Genomic DNA, 19,402 nt, shown 5'->3' on the forward strand with positions numbered 1-19,402 from the left:
TGGCTAGTAAGAGATCGTTAGTCACTCTAATTAGTGCGGTTTCAGTAGAATGAAACAGCTGAAGCCTGACTGAAAAACTTCAAACAAGCTGTTGGAGGACATATGAGCGATGAGTGGAGCAGCTACAATTTTTTCAGATATTTTAGAAGGACGGGAGATTAGAGATCGGCCTATAATTATTTAAGGTTTCTGGGTCGAGGTTAGGTGTTTTAAATAAAGGGCTAATCGGCTGTTTTAAAAGCAGAGGGTAGAATGCCCGACTTAATTAACATATTTAAAAGGTTGAGGGTTATAGGGCCGAGGACCGAGAAAAGTTCTATGTAAAGTTTAGAGGGTAGGAGATCGAGCAGGGAAGAGGCTGGTTTAGCAGAGTGCACCAATTTGGAGAGAGTGTCTAGGGAGACAGGGTTAAAGGGCACACATCATGATTAGGCTCTGGGGCAGCGATAGAGAGTATACCAGTGCATTGATTTTGTAGACTAATTTGAATTACCACAGATTAGGTCTATTTTTTGCAAGAAAAATTTGACAAAATCATGTGCGGTAACAGAGCTGGATTGAGGGGAGTGATTCTGGGTCAGTTGTGATACTGTATCAAATAGGAATCTCGGGTTGTTATTGTTGAGATGCATGTTTATAAGCTATCAGGCTATCATGCCCGACGAGATGGAAAACCTCTAGTTTCGTTCTAATCTTCTACACGCTTGCTTCAGCACACATGTATCGTTACTAAATCAGGGTGTTATATATTTATGCCTATTTTTTAGTGTTAATGGTGCTACCATATCTAATGCATTACGGAGGGTACAGTTAATACTGTCCGTCAGATCGTTCAAAGACCCTTATTGATCATTTAAAGAGGTGAGGGCAGCGGGAGACAGTAGAGGGCAGCGGGAGACAGTAGAGACAACAGGAGGAGAGGGGAGCGTGACCTGGAAGGTAACGAGAAAATGGTCAGAGAGGGCAGAGTAGGGAGATACAACCACAGCTGGAATAAGATCTAAGGTATTGCCATTGGAATGAGTGGGTTCTTGAACATATTGGTTAAAGCCAAAAGTTTCTAAAATAGATGTGAATGCTTTATTAAGAGAATCAGAATTGTTACTGATGTGGATATTAAATCCCCCATTATAAGGATTTTATCCACTGTAGTTATAATATCAGAGATGAATTCAGAGAATTCACCTAGAAATTGACTATAGGGCCCAGGGGGCCGATAGAGCACTACTATAAGGAAAGATAAGGTAGTGCAGGGTTCCTTCATGGAGAGCACCTTGAAAGAGGCAAAGTTTGGTATGTTAAGGATGTCAGGAGAGAATTCAGTGTTATAAATTAGAGCTACACCCCCACCTTCCCTCGCAGCTCTAGCAGCATGACAAAAAAAGTAGTTGGGGGGTGAGGCTTCATTTAAACAGAAATAAACATCTGGCTTCAACCAAGTTTCACACAAACCCATCATGTTAAGGCTAAGATCAGTGATCGGATCGCTGACCAGCAAGGCCTTATGGGATAGTGATCTAATATTAATAAAACCTAACTTCAGGGTTATCGGGTTTACGACAATCAAATCGGAGGAGGGGGTCAGTTGAATTGGAACTAAGTTGTTGTGAGAAATGGGCTGTCTGACTCTAGACCGAAGTGACCTGCTTGGGCGTGAGAGTATGGCGGCTTAAGTCTCTGCAGAATCCGCTCCACTAAATGAATAACTAGTCATATTAATCTTAGCCTTATGTTGGAGGAGAGGAGTCATTGACTCATGGGACTCAGCAGCCTCTGAGGGCTTTTCCTTGGCAGGTTCTCTAATCACCTGCGACCTGGCCTGCTCTAGTGAAAAATGTCATAGCTGATTAAACATCTATCTATGTTACCTGATAAAACAGTGGCACCATGCAGAGGTGGACAAAGAACACAACTCCATTACTTGAGTCAAAGTATAGATACTCCTGGTCAAATATTACTCCAATACAAGTGAAAGTTGTTTTGTCAAATTTTTACTTGACTTAAAGTACTGGAGTGCTTGCTTTTAAAAATACTTAAGTATTCAAAAGTAAATTTTTTTAATGTCAACACACTGTTGCACTGTTGCCACAATCCACTTACAGAACCTAATGACTCTGAAAGAACCCACTGAATGCACTTACCTGCTTATAGAACCTGCGGGATAAAAAGCTTGTGGAATATGCTACAAAGCCTATAGAAACACAGTTGAATAGACAAAAGGACAGCCATTGTCGTTTTCATTGTTTTTATTTCACACCCCTACCCCACCCCTACAAAAAAGCATGGCAGTGTTCTGACACAGCTCTGGCAGTGTGTGTGTGTTTGTTTGTGTGTGTGTGTTTATGTAAATCAGAAACAATTAGTTTTTTATTATTATCTTTTTCATCATCATCATAATCATCATGATTAAGAAAGTATACAAGTTCAGTGTTTAAAAAGCTGAAATGAGAAACTGACCATGGAACATTTAGTGATAGTTTTTACATATATTTCTGAAAGGAATATAGTCAGTAACGTTAACTCGGCGTTTTCGCTAGCTATTAGTATGCATCAGCAGTGGATTCACACAGGACCCAGTGTTATGTCCCAAGCTAACTGGTTCCCAATATGCATTCATGCACTGTGTTAACAGCAGCAGTTGTGGTCTGCCTCTGTCACCAAATTCGTCACACATTCACAAACATATTACACATCTACTGCGGCAAACATGATTATATACAACCTACAAAAAAAAGAGGCAAACACAGCCTGTACAGGAACCAGTTAGCTTGAAAACCAGCTGAGACATAACATCAGTCCAAATACGACAATTTGGTGGGCAAATCCATAAAAATCCAATGCAGCACAGACTTTGAACTTGACTGACAACGTGGGACTAGTTTAGAGTGACTGGTTTTTATCCTGTTACAAACACAATATGGCTTATTGCATTTTAGAAAAGAAAATTCGTCCACTGACTTCAAAGCTATGCTTCAAGGAAGTGAGTAACTAGAACCTTCTCAGAAATGTAGTGGAGTCAAAAGTACAATATTTGTCTTTCAAATACAGTGGAGTAAAAGTCATAAGTTTGCAGAAAAATTGATACTCAAGTAAAGTACAGATACTCAAAAAAGCGGTTGTGAATCAGGCCATACAAATGACGGCTGGCGTCGGCGAGACCTCCTGCCTCTCACGACCATAACAAACTCCAGCGAAACTGCACTAATGCCAGCGAAACTGCACTAATGGGGGGAGTGAGCCACTAATCGTCTCAGAGGCTAAACTAATGCTATCTGGGGTGCCCGTCGTACCTACAGTAATAAAACTAGAACTAGCACGGCTGTGTACCCTTGAGCAAGGCACTTAACCCTAATGCTCCCCGGGCGCAGAGGAATGCTGCCCACTGCTCCTGCGTCTGTTGTGTGTTCACTACTGATGTGTTGGATGGGTTAAATGCAGAGACAAATTCACTGCTCGCTGTTCACAGTGTGTGTGTGCAATCACGGAGACTTGACTTAATTTAACTTAACATAGTGGCAGGCAATGAGAGGTAACGTTAACTATCAACACACTATTGCTGTGCTAGTAGGGTTAGCAAGAAGGCTAAGCTGGTGTTAGCAAGCTAGCAGCCAAACAGTGGAAAAAAATGTGTTGATAAGTAACGCTAACGAAGCAGAGACACAGAGTGAGATTAAATGTGTTCTGACCAGACCAGAAGTGGTGAAACAGAGGGCTGTTTCGGGAGGCATACAGTGAAGCGAATGAAATAATGGTCAGAGAGGTGCAGAGGTCTGACCGTTAAGCAGTCTGTGGCACAGTTTTGAATTAGAATGAGGTCCAATTCTTTGCCAGCTTTGTAAGAGGGCTGCAAACCCTTTTCAGTTCAAATGAGGATATCAGGAACACAAAGTCAGCAAGGTCTGAATGATCTAAGTAGCTGGTCATATCACCTAGGATGAGTAGCAGACAGCCATGCTTTGGAATGGGAGACAACAGTGTGTCTAGCTCATCCACAAATTCACCCATTTGTCCTGGTGGATGGTAACCACAGAGACTTTTATATATGTATATATATATATATATATATATATATATATATATATAAGAGAAAAAAAGAAGAAAAAACATAAATGTACTACTAGTTCACCAGAACAACTCATCTGTACATTAACAGAAAACCTCACATGCCCATGCCCCATCTCCACATACCTTGGCTTTAACATGATGATACACTAACACATTTAAGACACACTCACATTCACATATATACACATACACATGGTTCTCCTTCCTGTGTTTCCTCCACATGGTTCCCACTTCTATTCTGACCTTGAATTATAAGGCTTCATATATATCATGCCATATTCTACTAAATTGTTCCCCTTTATTTCTGTCCTCAGACATTGTCTTTTCTATAGTTAAATAATATTTCATCATTCCCTTCCATGCCTGAATGCGTGGGATCTGTACATCTTTCCAATGCTTTAAAATTAGCTTTTTATACACCAGGGAGAAGTACAAAACCTGCCATCCAATTGGGTACTTCAGATTATCTAACTTCTGTAAAATGCATCACAGGGGTGTTATATTAATCTCAGTTTTACAAATATTAGTCATCCAAAAGCCAAACCTTTTACTTTTTTGCATTTCCAGAAAGCATGTATGAGGGTGTCTTCATTAGAACCACATTTTAAGACAAAACGGAAGAGGACGGGTCGAATTTATGTATTTGAACTTTAGTATAATATATTCTTGTCATAAGCTTATATTGTATGTACATTTAATATTTGTGTCTGTGATGTTAAGATCTTTATTCCAATTATCATATAAGGAGTAATTATCGACTTGTGCTCCTATTAAATAATTATATACATTACCTATCAATTTCTTTTTTTTTCTCCAGTATTCATAAATAACTTCTCAATAGATGTTGGTTCCCCATCATAGTTTAACTCAAAATTCTGCAATAACCAGCTTTTCAGTTGTAATTGTCTAAATATTTCATTATCACTCAAGTTGAATTTGTTTTTAAGCTGTTCAAATGACAAACATTATTATGGGATGCAATATCAGAAATGTTACTAATTCCACTTTTAATCCATGTGTTCCAGTTTAGTTTTGAGTTTTGGATAGTGATGTATGGATTGTTCCAAATATAGGTATTTTTGGGCACACTAATGTAAACCCCTAAGATGTTTTAATTTTTTTCCATGCTCCTAAAGTGCTGTTTATGACAAAACTAGAGGTTCTGATTTTACGTTTTGTAAACATTTTGTGTGCGTGTTATGGCGAATCTCTGAAGGCATTGATGAAGTGTGTGTGCAGCAAACAGAGAAAACATTTAAAACGACATGCATCTTTCTTCATTTCAAAATTCTCAAACATTGACTTCAGATATGGCCATGGGTGCTCTGGTGAGTAACCTTTATCTTTATAGTTATATTAATCTTTATCTTTATCATCTTTACCTGCCATAGTAGTAGCCTTAATTACAACCACCAAGTTCAACTGTTCAAAAAATGCAGCATGCACTTTGAACTTGACTGACAGCGTAGGAGTAGTTTACTGTGATTGTTTTTTGTCCTGTGACGAAAACAATATGGCCTATCACATTTTAGAAAAGAAAATTCATCCACTGACATCAAAGCTATGCTTCAAAGTAATGAGTAATGAGAACCCTCACAGAAATGTAGTGGAGTAAAAAGTACAATATTTGTCTTTCAAATGAAGTAATTAGTTTCCAGAAAAACTGATACTCAAGTAAAGTACAGATACTCAAAAAATGTACTTAAGTACAGTGCTAAAGTAAATGTACTTCGTTACTGTCCACCCCTGTCTATTAACAATGAGGTTAATATAGAAGGCTTGTGATGAATAAAAGTATAGCTCAGCATTTGGAAAATTAAGACCACCTTCCCTTCTGGTGTTCTGAAGAAGTTTCCTTCTAAGTCAGCGAGGCTTGTTTGACCAAATAAACAAAGTAAACAGCCTATTACCATCCTTAAAGAAATGCTTTGGGGGCATCACCGGTATTGTCTGAAAAGTAAAAATCATTTTGATCAGATTTATCCCACCAATTAGATTCATGGGTAAGTCTTCCCCTTTGTCTAGGCTTACCTTAAGTTATTAATCAAAAAACTTAATTATCTTTGTATAGTTTTGTTTTGTCAGAACTTATGTAGCAGCCGAGGTATTTAATACATTCTTTTTGCCATTTAAACCTGTTAAAACTCTGTGGAATGTTTGATGAGTCTCTAGTAATTGGAATAAGTTCAATTTTCCCCATATTTATTTATAGTTTATAAAATTCCTCTATGATATCCAATAGTCGTTGGATAGACTTTTCAGTATTACTTAAATATAACATAAGATCATCTGCATATAAACTCAACTTATGACACTCTTTCCCTATACATATGCCACTTACCTCCTCTGTCATATCCTCTGAGCTAAAGGTTCATTGGCCAGGGCGAAGAGTGATTGTGATAATGGGCATCCCTGCCTTATACCTCTTGTTATTTGAATAGTCTCAGAGAGGATCCCATTACAGTAAATATATGCTTTTGGTGAACTGTTTGAATCAGTTTTATTATTTCTATGGGAAAATCAAATGATTCTAAAACATTATATGAATATCTCCATTCAAGACGATCAAACGCTTTCTCAGCATCCACCGCCATTAATGTTAAGTCCATTCTAGCTAAGACTAGAATGTTGAATAGAACTCAGTTGGCAATCCATCCTTCCTGCTGCTTTTCCTATTGGAGAACTGTCAATTGCTTCTTTAATTTCCACTCCAGAAATTTCTTAGTTCAGCTTTTTGTTCCACCAATAAACATTTGATATTCACAGATTTCAAGTAGGAAATTTGATTATATACTTCAGAGGTATCATCTGAAAATAGCAATGTTTCATAGAAAGAAGCAAACTGTTGATTGATCATGTTATTGACAACCACGGATATTTTGACCAGACCGCATGGTACTCGAAAAAGGTGTGTTTGTGTGGAGGCAGCAGTGGAGTGAATTTCCATTTGTTGGAAATTAGAATGCCAGTGCCACCTCCTTGCCTGGACTGATGGGAGGTATGGGAAAAGGTGTAGTTATTGGATAGTGCAGCCAGGGTAGCTGTGTTTTCTCATTTGATCCTGGTTTCAGTGAGAGCTAGTTGTTCAAGTGATGGGTGGTTAGCATGTGCAGTAATGACATGAGCTTTGCCGATTTGCGGTTCCACAACCCAACAGAGAAGGAGGCACATGTGGGTGAGGAGTGTTGCAAAGAACAGATGTTAGCCAGATTTCTTTGCCTTTTGCCATAGTGATAACTGTTGCATATACCAGACAACATGAATGGAGTGGAAGCACAGTTTATAGTAGGGATGTACCAGAATCCAAATACATTATTCAGGAAAGAAACAAGAGCAGCTGGTTTACAAAATAAGCAAGTTTACAATAAAACTCAAGCAACACAGTAAACAGTAAAGCATGCAAAACACAGTAAAGCAGGTGAAAACAATAAACAGTAAAATAGGCAAAGCAATAAACCCAAACAAGCAAAATAGACAGTAAAGCAAGCAAAACAATAACAGTACAGCAAGCAACACAATTAGGCAAAACCGTAAACCCAAGCATGCATGACGATACAAGCAAACCCAAACTCAGGTAAGCAAACTCTGATCGGGGTGCCTGCCTTATCAGGTGAAGCAATAAACGGAAACGTAATACGTGAACTAAAGGCAAAACAGAACACTACAGGCAAACAAAGAAAAAAAAAAAATAAACTGAAGGCATGCAGGAAGCTAAGGGTGAAACCGTAAGCTAGTGGCCAAAACAGTTAGCAGGCAAGGTAAAATCAAGCAAAAGAAAGGCAACAACAGTTAAGAAAAAGGCAAAAACAGCAGTGGCTGTAACCCTAAAAAAAAAAAAAAAAACCCAGATTAATACTTAATTAACTTGACTTAAGTCAATCCCGAATAAAATAAACACTGAAATGGTTCAAACCCATTTACCTGGGTGCCGCAAGGTAGTGCTACTCAGTCGTGAGCATCTGCTCTATAAAACTAGGTCGGCTAAAACGAAACAACGGTAAGCAACAAGTTAGGCCAACATGAGGTACTTGATTAACCTTAAAACATACCTCCATGAAAGGGACTACCAGCACGGACGACGAGGTGAACAGAATCACGGATCCTGCAAAACATTAGTGGTCAGCTAAAGCCATAAACCCTATTCAGAAAAAAGCGATGGCTGCACGGCACCTACCTATGACAGAACTTGCTCGACCAAGACCACGACATTACTTAGTGGAACTTCTGGCAACCCAACTTATTTCCTAAAAACACCATCCGTAGCAGCGTACTGGAAACCCAAGGACCATTCAATAAATCGGATGAGGTGTGGCTATTCATACAGTGGAGTTAAAAAATGGATAATTGGGTGGGCGTTCCCTAGGTAGAAGTATTTGGACAGATAAATAGAACAAGCCATTAGGGGGAAACCTTCTCCCTATTACACTAGCGACACAAAAGCCCATGGGTGGCGCCAGGGAGGGGATTGGGGGTGCTGTAGCCACTCCTAGGATAGCCATAGCATCCCCCAGCATCCCCAAGAAATTTCTGTGGTTTATTTAGATTTTTTAATTTTTAATATGTTAATACTATAATTTATCATTTGAAAAATAAATAAATACATAAACAAAAAAACATACTGATACATTTTAGACTAAAAAGCATAAGGCTAACACAGGTGATCTGATTCAGCCAATGGGCGCAGCACGCATTAAACCTTTGACCTTACTTTCACATCCTGTCAGCCAGAGCGCAATTTCTTTGTAAATTAGTATTATGGAAGCATTAGCGATATCACGATGGGTCATTTTTTACTTCATAAACGTCTACATGCAGAGACTCACTCAATGAAAAGGAAATGAGACTTATTGTGAACCTGATAGGGATACAGGTGGCTAATGGTAAGAGCATGTTTTTTGCCCCTCTGTTGCCTGTTATGAATGTAATGCATTTGGTGGTTGAGGCACAAATTCTGACTCCTTTTTGACATCTCAATGCGATGCTCATTCATATAACATTAGGTCTATGGAGCGGAATACTGTTGATTCATTAGTCGAGGTGTTGGTAACTGGAAGCATGAGTTTGTGATCTTAGAATCTGAGGCTGAAATGTACACAAACCTGTCTGTTGCTTGAATAGTTGTTTGAAATTTTATATTCAGAGGTGTTTATACCAGTGGCGGCTGGTGGTTGTAAAAGTAGGGGAGGAAGGAAGGTGCGCTTAGTGAAGTTTGGTGGTGGTGGAAGTGGTGGAGGGGTGTTGGTGAGGGCATTTGCAGACATGTAAAACCCAGACACATTTAAAGCAGCAGTAAGGAGTTTTGGTCTAAAAGTAATGAGCTTACCACCTAAAAGACAGGCAAAAAACAACAACAGCACAGTAAGCACTGATAAAAGCTTGCTAGCATTCTAACTGGTGTCATTTTTGGATATAGTGGGCAATGTTGTGCTGTGAAAGCTGTTCTTAAGTTTTCAAGGGGTGGTCTGATGACAGAACTACATGTGTATAACCTGGGAATGACAGTTGTGTTCTGTTCTTTACATGACCATATACTATAAAAATGAATTTGAAGATTACACCAAAACTAGTTGCCAATAAAAACATACTTAAAATGTGGTAAATTGCTGCATGCTGATGTTTTAAAGCCAAATTGCTAGAATTTAAGAACAGATTGTTATACTGATTGAAACTGATCATTTGTAGTCTTAGACTGAATGGGATGTGCCAGGTTTAAGCCAATTACTGAGGGTACATGGGCATTCATTTGAAAAAGAAGTCAACTCTCCTGGCTGTCTGGGTAGCAAAGATATCTATGACCTGCTCATACCAATGAGGATTCTGTTGAAGTGACTTGAGAATCCTCTGTTCAATTGAAATGATGGCTAAGTTTTTCAGCCTGTCCTGTCCCATGGTGTTTCTGGAATAACTTTTTATTCATTTCAGGCAAGAAAAACTTCTCTCAACCCCTGCAGAAGTGGCACCGATAGTGGCAATCAGACACATTAGACTGTACAGCTCAGGCATTACTTCATCAAGACCGTTGGATTTCATGAAGCTAATGGTATCACAAAGTTTTTGAGATGAATGGATCTCTGCATCACTATAAAAATGCTGCAGTTCCACTTTCAATTTCACCTCATCAAAGAGATGGCCATAGATTTCTGACAAGTTGGCCAGTGCTTGAGCTGGGAATTCTGTTTTAAATTTTTCAAAATCTAAGAGCTCCATGAAATGCAAGCGGTCAAGATGTTGAAAGCGCTGAGTGACTTGGGCCCTGATGCTGTCATGAATGGAATCATACAGCGTTTTATAGACCTGACGTTGATCCTGCTGGCCCTGCCTTCTTTTTCTGCTGTGAGCTAATTCTGGGTCCTCTGTCAGTGTGGCAGCTTTACTGTATGTCTTGTCAAAGGCCCTCTCTGATTTTAGCTCATCTAGCACTTGCATGAGGTTTTCTATGCGCCTTTTGCAAAAGGAAACATCCATTGATTTGCGTTGTAAGATATCAAATACAACATCAGTGTGTGAAAACAGTTCTTCAAAAGTAAAAAGTAAAAACATGAAATCAAAGCCCTCTAAGTTAGCCCTCAATCCATCAGCCAAATGTGTGGTCTCGTCATCCATAGACAACGTCTCTATCAGTTTGTCATAATTAGAGGCAAATGTATTCACCACCCTGGATGAGAAATTCCAATGTGTTAGAGCATTCCTAGGCATTTTAGCACAACCAAATTCCTCAAGCATTGCCACTCTCTTACTGGATTTGGAAAAAAAGACGTGAAACCACCCAGAGTAGCGAAAAAGATTTTTGCCTTGGGGATAAACTTGACGCCCTGACTCAGGCGATGGGCATAGCAGTGAACAAACGTTGCACTAGGTGCCACTTCTCTTACTTTAGCCTGCAAGCCATTCAGATCCAAGGCCATCACTGCAGCACCATCGTAAGTTTGTGCAATGAGTTTCTTCGTGAAATTGTACCCTGACATCTCGGCCTGCACAAACTCAAACAACGACTGCGCATATCGCCCACTTGACACATCAAAAAACCCCAGAAAACCTTCCTGAATACTGCCCTGATGATCTACATATCGGACGATGACTGAGAGCTGTGAATGACAACTTATGTCTGTGGTTTCATAAATTTGCCAAGAGAAGAAGGGAGCCGTGTCTAATTCCTGCTTGATTTCACTTTTAATTGAGGTGGCTATTGCTGAAATCAAATCGTTTTGGATGGTTTTAGACATGCCGGTAAACACCGACGAAGATTGCAAATGCTCTGCAAGTAAATCGTCATATCGTGCAATCACCTCTGCTAGCTCTCAATAGCTTCCCTTGTTGTCTGAATTGACCTTCTCGACATGCCCCCTGATTGCCAACTCTTGCATGCCTAGATAAGCAGTGGCATCCGCTTCAGGGTATCTCTATTACGGCACACTTTTGCATTGTGCTTTGCGTGGTTTGCAGCCGTACACCCTCATCCACAATTTGATCAATTGGCATCCTGCCCAGCAATTTCAATCGAACTGCAGCACCAACGTGGTCTTTACATTTATCGTGGCATTTTGTTGCCCTATCCAAATTCTTGATTTCCCCATTAGCAGGCAAGGCCAGCAATACAATCGATTGTCCTTTAGGCTGCCAGTGAGCCATGGGTATTTTGGATACCATGTGGTGTTGAACACCCTGACCTTACCATTTGGTTTATTAATCTTGATTTTTGGAACTGGTCTCCCTGCTGCTTTAACCCTGACCTTCTCACTGTAGTCCAACGAATGGAATGGTGTATTATTTAATAAAACATGGACAACGTCCTCTGTTTCCATTGCGGCTTTATTAGCAATTAACAAAACTAGCTTCCAACAGAACAAAACTTGTCGACTCAACATGACAAATCTTATCTCAACGGTATGACTAATGACACAAGACAAGATTCTTGCATGCTATCATATCATTGATAACCCCCTCCCTCAAAACTTGGGTATTCACCAGCGCAGTCAGCTCCGCTGATTGGTTCACTGATGTTAGGCGCTAAATCCAGAGCCACTGGCTAGACCCGCCCAAAGGGAGGTTTGTCCTCCCTTACGGCCATTAACCCCCATGTTATAAGCCAGGACTCACGAGCCGCTGGGGTAACAACTGTTTATAATGGACATCAATGGGAGGCTTGGGGAGGTCAGACCTCCGTGCAGTAATTTTCAATTGCTTTAGGGGGCGCTGTTGGTATTTTGACACGGGGAGACGATTTTTGTGACTTCGAAGTGTTTAATTTACATGCATTTACTTTTCTCTTTGAACTTTATTTTTCTCAAAAAAATAATAGATGAGCCTCCACTGGTTTATACGTAGGCTCGCTTGTGCACCTTACATCTATATCCCATGAGCTGGACATCTCGCCTTGTGTTTGACACAGACTGGCATTGTAACCGTCACGGAGCGGGTACTGCGTATGTGCACATGTGTGTACGTGTGTCGGGGGTGTTGCAGTAGAAATTAAACTGTGCCGACCGGCACCATTAACGGGAAACTTTCAATTTCAGAGCACCCTTGCTAAAAAGTAAAGCAACCCCATAGCACCAGCTAAAGAAAATCTCTGGTGCCGCCCCTGCAAAAGCCTGGTCATAGGGCCCACTCATAATGGTGGCCACACCATCGATCTTATACTAACACCTGGATTAAATGTAGGAAGTATAATCACATTTCCACAATCTGAAGCTATCTCAGATCATTGTCTAATCTCATTCAAAATGTTTCTTAGTAATAATATATGCACCTCGCCACGCTATCGTAATAAACGTACGTTTACGCCAGCTGCTACGCAGAACTTTTTCAATAGTCTCTACTTTGATTGGATCACTGTCACACCCCACAGAACTTGATCAGGCAACTGAATCTTTAGAGTCAGCATTCCGCAGCACCTTAGATAATGTGGCCCCACTTAAAAGGAAAATAATCAGAGAGAAAAAACTAGCTCCCTGGTATAGTGAGCACACACGCACCTTAAAACTTACCACTCAAAAATTAGAACGTAAATGGCGCCAAACTAAATTGCTAGTATTCCAGTTAGCATGGAAGGAGAGCCTCCTGAGCTATAGAAAAGCTCTTAGTGCCGCTAGATCAATGTATCTTTCCACCCTAATGGAAGACAACAAAAATAATCCTAGATTTTTATTTAATATTGTATCAAAACTAACTGGGAATAAGAGCACCTCGGAAACAGGCACACCATCAATATACAGTGGCGACGCCTTCATGAATTTTTTCAATAGCAAAATTGAAAATATCAGGCAAAAAATTTTAAACCGGATAATTTGATAACTAGCACTGTAGATAACAATATAATTATATCAGATCAGCGATTAGAATGCTTTACTTCCCTTCAAGCGACCGAATTAACCTCACTAATTTCTTCATCAAAATCACCAACTTGTGTATTAGATCCCTTACCTACACGTTTCAAACAGATACTACCAGTAGTCATCGAACCTCTTCTAAAAATAATCAATTCCTCCCTTAGCACTGGCTACGTACCTAAATCTTTTAAACTAGCAGTTATCAAACCCCTAATTAAAAAACCTGACCTTGACCCCTGTTTGTTGTCCAATTACAGGCCAATATCTCCCCTTTATCTCCAAGATCCTAGAAAAGGCTGTAGCACAGCAGTTATGCTCATACTTACATAGGAATAACATTCATGAAATGTATCGGTCAGGATTTAGGCCTCATCACTGCACAGACAGCACTGGTTAAAGTTGCAAATGACCTGTTACTGGCGTCTGATCAGGGTTGTGTCTCCTTGCTTGTGTTGCTTGACCTCGGTGCAGCCTTTGACACCATTGATCATACTATTCTCCTTGATAGAGTAGAAAATGTTGTTGGAGTTAAGGGAACGGCCCTCTTATGGCTTAGGTCCTACTTGACTGATCGTTAACAGTTTGTTGATGTAAATGGTGACTTCTCAGCACATACTGAGGTAAAGTTTGGAGTCCCGCAAGGTGCTGTTTTAGGCCCACTGCTTTTTTCTTTATATATGCTACCTCTAGGTAATATTATTCGTAAACACGGTATTAGCTTCCACTGCTATGCTGATGACACACAGTTGTATGTCTCAGCGAAGCCAGACACCAGCTTAACAAAACTGAGGAATGTCTAAAGGATATTAGGCACTGGATGCTTACTAACTTCCTCTCACTTTACTCTGAAAAGACAGAAGTACTTGTACTAGGATCACATGCAGCTAGGAGTAAGCTTTCTGATCACATAGTAACTCTGGATGGCTTTTCTCTTTCATCATGTGTGGCAGTAAAAGACCTTGGTGTAATTATTGACTCCAGTCTTTCATTTGAAGCTCATGTAGATAACATTACCAGGATAGCCTTCTTTCATCTTAGAAATATTAACAGGATAAGAAATGCATTGTCATTTCAAGATGCTGAAAAATTGGTTCATGCTTTCATTACCTCTAAGTTAGACTACTGTAATGCCTTACTGTCTGGATGTTCTAATAAGTGTATAAATAAGCTACAGTTAGTTCAGAATGCAGCAGCCAGAGTTCTTACTAGAAACAAAAGATATGATCACATCACTCCTATCTTATCCACACTGCACTGGCTCCCAGTCAAATCTCGTATTGATTATAAAATTTTACTATTATCCTGTAGAGCATTAAATGGTCTTGTGCCACAGTACCTGTGTGAACTCCTGGTCTTTTATGATCCACCACGCCAACTTAGATCAAAAGGTGCAGGCTATTTGTTGGTACCTCAAGTTGTGATGGCTACAGCAGGGGGCAGAGCCTTCTCTCACAGAGCCCCACAGTTATGGAACAGCCTCCCAATTAATGTTTGAGACTCAGACACTCAGACATATGTTTAAGTCAAGGCTGAAAACTTATCTGTTTAGCCAAGCCTTTTGCTAACAGCTCTTTACTAGGTAAAGGAGCAGATCTGGAGGGTTCTCGTGCATAGAATGTTTGGTGAACTGGGATGTTTGGATGCTGTCGCCCCCCCCACTCTAACATGTTCACTTAGGTTTGTTGACGGTGGAGTGGGTGGCTGCCTTGTGTCTCAGAGTGCCATCATGTCCTTATTACCTTCTAGCTCTCCCTTTTAACTATGCTGTAATAGCTAGTCTTGCTGGAGTCCCTGCCTGCACTCGGCACACGATGTATATATTCCCTTAACCATTATGTGGAAATGAACATCTAACAATGTCTCTCTCTCTCTCTGTCGAGCCACACATGCTACTCGCCACACATGCTACTCCTGAGATACCAGTGATCCTGACTCCTCCTGCCCTCTGGACTGACCCATCTTGGTGTTATAATCTTTCATCCCCCTGTCAGCCTCCTGTCAGCATCGCCATCCCCTTTGTTCATGCTCCAATTTACTTGCAATTGTAACTGCCCGCTGGGTCGGCACTTATTGCACACCTGTCTGGCCAAGGAGGGGTCTCCTCTCTCTGTGGTTCTTCTCAAGATTTCTCCCATTTTCCCATTTCCCTTTTGGGTTTTTGGGGAGTTTTTTCTTGCCCACCATGAGGATTAAGTCAGGGGGTGCTGTCCTGTTTTGATTTTGACTGTTGTGAAACTTGAAACTTGGTGTGGCAGCTGGATTACCCCCTCGCAACCTATACATCAAAACGAAGTTTAGAACCTGTTTTTAGCAGTTTATTTCCTCCATTAAAACAAAACAAAGCAAAACAAAAAAACCCAGTCGGAAGTTGTTTCATTCACTACACGTTACTGAAACGTGATCACTATATTCTGTAGTTGCCCCCACTGAGTCAGCGCAAATTACTTTTGTAAAATAGTAATTCATGTTTCTCTAGCGAAGTGCAGTAATGTAAACACATCAAGAATCGCAAACGTAGCATCACTGGAATTTAAGATTATTCCCTTGAACTGGGGGGTATTCCAGAGAGCGTGTTTAGTGAAAACTCTGAGTTTGTTAACCCTGAGATGAAGAAAACTCTGGGTTTTCCATTTCAGAAAGCAAGGTAACTCAAACTCTGGCTCAGTTACCATGGCAGGTTTTCTTCAACAAACCCTGTGTTTGCCTTATGTCTGGAGAAGATTTTGAGACCCCGATTAGATGTATCATCATTCCCCGATGACTACCTAATCGAGTGTTACCATTTTTCATCATAATCTATCACTTATCCGAAAAAAACTCCGGCCTACATCTCTAATTTTAGACACCGTGGACTTGCTCTCAGATCAGAGCAAATTCTTTACGTCCTCTCTTCATTTTTTTTGCCGACGGGAGTTTCCTGTATAACACTGGCGACGACAAATATATCAGGAAAGCAACTGTTTGTAGAGCCAAAGTGTCCCTTGCACTTAAACAGCTACTGCACATTTTCGTAGTGTCTCCTGGGCACAAACCTCTGAGGACCATCAAAGAGGAATTCCACAGGATTGCAGTTGACTTATGTTGAGTCATTCAGTTGAAGTTAATGACGATATTTTAAATTATATTGTGTTCCTGACATTCTGCTGCCACCTCGAACTGGGATCAGTAGTTAGTTTTTATGATGCAGGGTTTCCCAGTGTCATAGGCTGCATCGATAGCACACAGATCCCTATCACTGCTCCTTCAGTTAATGAAGAAGACTATGTGAATTGGAAGTCTTTCCACAGCATTATTGTGCAGGTACACTGACTATACATCACAATATACTACAACTAATATTTCTCATTCTCTGCACTGTCAAGATCATATGTGATACAGCACACTTGATTACAAATGTTGAAGCCAAGTGGCCTGGCTCTGTGCATGATTCACGAATCTATCATTAGTGTACGCTGAGCAACAGATTTGCAAATGGCAAGTAAAGCTTTGCACAAATATCATTCCCTTGCCTCCCTCTTTTAACACCCTTAAAATGTATCCACTACGTAATTACCAGAGAGTTTGATGGCCACCTGCTTGGTGACTGAGAGTACCCATGCCAGCCCTCTCTGTTGAGCCCTTACTCTGGGCCCCCAACAACGTTTCAGTGTGGCCCACTGCAGGACTAGAGCCCGGGTTGAGATGACAATAGGCATGCTCAAAGCCCAGCTCTAGCGTCTGCGTAAAGTCAGGGTAACCCCAGAGAGGGCGCGCAATATTATTTTGCCATGTGGTGTTCTCCATAATATTGCCACAATTAGAGGAGAGCAGCAACCTGCCGCACAAACGAACGACCCTGAGGAAGAAAGTCCCATCCACCCTGCAGATGTCCCAGATGGAGGAGCCATCCGAGACATAATTTGCCAAAATCATTTCACAGATTAAGATACCACCACCCCCAGCAGTCAAATAAAGAAAAATCAGTCACATTTCATTTGGTCTTCTTTATTTCCTACCAATGCAAATGCAACAATTACTATATTTAGATTGTTCCAACAATTAACTGGTGTTCCAGTTCCAGATGCATTTTATACAACTCTTTTACTGGTGACTGAGAAAACATAAGGATGACATTAAATTCTACAGTTCTACATGCGGAATTAACCTGGCATTTATTGAACGTCTCACTGTGTCAATCTGTGCTGTGGAGGTTGATGGACTCTCCTCCTGGTAATGCCCAGTCATCCTCTGTTACAAAGGATAAGAACATGTCATCCCTTTTAAACTCAAAATTCCACACAAGAATGTAAAAACATTTAATGGGGAGAGAAATATCAGTAGCTACCATACATAATATTAAGATGTAAACCTCTGTAGGCCTTTCTGAATCCCTCTCTATGGCAGCAGACAACATGTCTTCATCATCATCCTGTGATGAAGAGCATTCTGTTTCAGTATACTTTAAATTACTATATTTGGCAAAATCTCTGGAGTATTGAGTACTTACAACTGCAGGGAGTCCTGTTGTGGCAGGAGGCTCAACAAGGCTGAAGAGACCATCAGTGACTGTTGGGAGAAATTAAAAACCCAAAAAAGGAATATATATGTAGATATAGATATATATGGATGTTGCCCAGTTTTATGGCTCACCGTCAGAGGTGATGGCGGTGGCCCTCCACTCGTTTTGTGGGCCTCTTCCCTTCTTTTTGTTAGCTGAATAGAACTTAGATGTTAATCTGCTAAGCAGGATATTAGGCAAGAGGACATTTGTGTGTCTTAAAACAGCATTCTGTTGGGGGTGAAAGCTACTCTAAGTTGTAATAGCCACTGAATGATATTTACTTTGTTTAATATGTCAAATATGGTTAAAACCAAAATGAGATACAATCATGAGCCTATAGGCCTAAGCAAAATGTGCCTTACCAGTTTGAACTATGTTGTTATATTTCATTTTCAGCGGCTGCCAAGTGCGCTTTGTGCCCATGGGATTGCACCTAAAAGAAAATAGAATTTTATTCAGTTACAGTCCACCACTTCCACCTGTAATATTAAAAGAACGTGTGGTTAAATGTTAAATGAATAGACTACTGCATTCAAACTTATGCACTGAGTAGGGCAGCAATTCTATCCCACGGCAATTGTCTCGCCTTTGCTGATGCAGTTGTATCACTGGTCTTTACCTGAGGAGGGCTTCACACAAGGAGGGCTTCATGCGAGGGCTGACACTTATGCTGACGCTTCAGCAACAGTGTCTATTGATATCATATGAGCTTTATTGAATGCGGCTGTTCACATGTCAGGATTGATTGATTTATTACGCCCACCGGATTAGCAAAATAGAAGGTTTGATTTTGCGGGCGTGTCCCGAAACTCACAACGACCGGCCAAAACTCGCAACAATGATCCACAATTAATGTGATCCAAGTGCTGGGTATAGCAAAAAAAGTAGCACTCATGTTACAACTGCAGTCTCCACGCACCCTGTGAGCTCTGGCATTTCTAAAACATCCAGAAGATTCACTATGTAAACCTATGAGCTCCACCTCAGCAATATTTTTGAAATAATGATTACCACGACTGTATGTCTTTCTTTTGTCCTTGCAGCTGCGAATGCCCTTCAATTCAACAAAAAAGGATGAAAGGACTTCCCACAAGAAGGAAACCAAGACAAATAAGAATAAAAACTCCCCAGATCCCCCAGATGACTCCAAAGTGTATGTAAACAAAATACAATACAAGCATTACCATCCAGTTGTTGCAGAAATATGCTCACAGGAATTCAGACCATATATTAACATACAGTATCAGCCTACTGTGGTTGCTGTTTAAGGCATACAGAAGTACAGGTAACTGAAGTGTCAGATTCCTTACTGTAAGACAGAGAGTGTGCATATTTGTTTAACTGAGGTTAGAGGCCTGAGGTCCATGGTGTTTTTTAGAGTATTCATCCGTAGTGCATAAGAACTAGCTTTGGGACTGAGACCTACTGCCTTTTTTTTTTTTTTTTGCAATTGACACCAACTAAATAG

Source organism: Chanos chanos, chromosome 4 (genome assembly GCF_902362185.1).
Source record: "Chanos chanos chromosome 4, fChaCha1.1, whole genome shotgun sequence".
Lineage (NCBI taxonomy): Eukaryota > Metazoa > Chordata > Actinopteri > Gonorynchiformes > Chanidae > Chanos > Chanos chanos.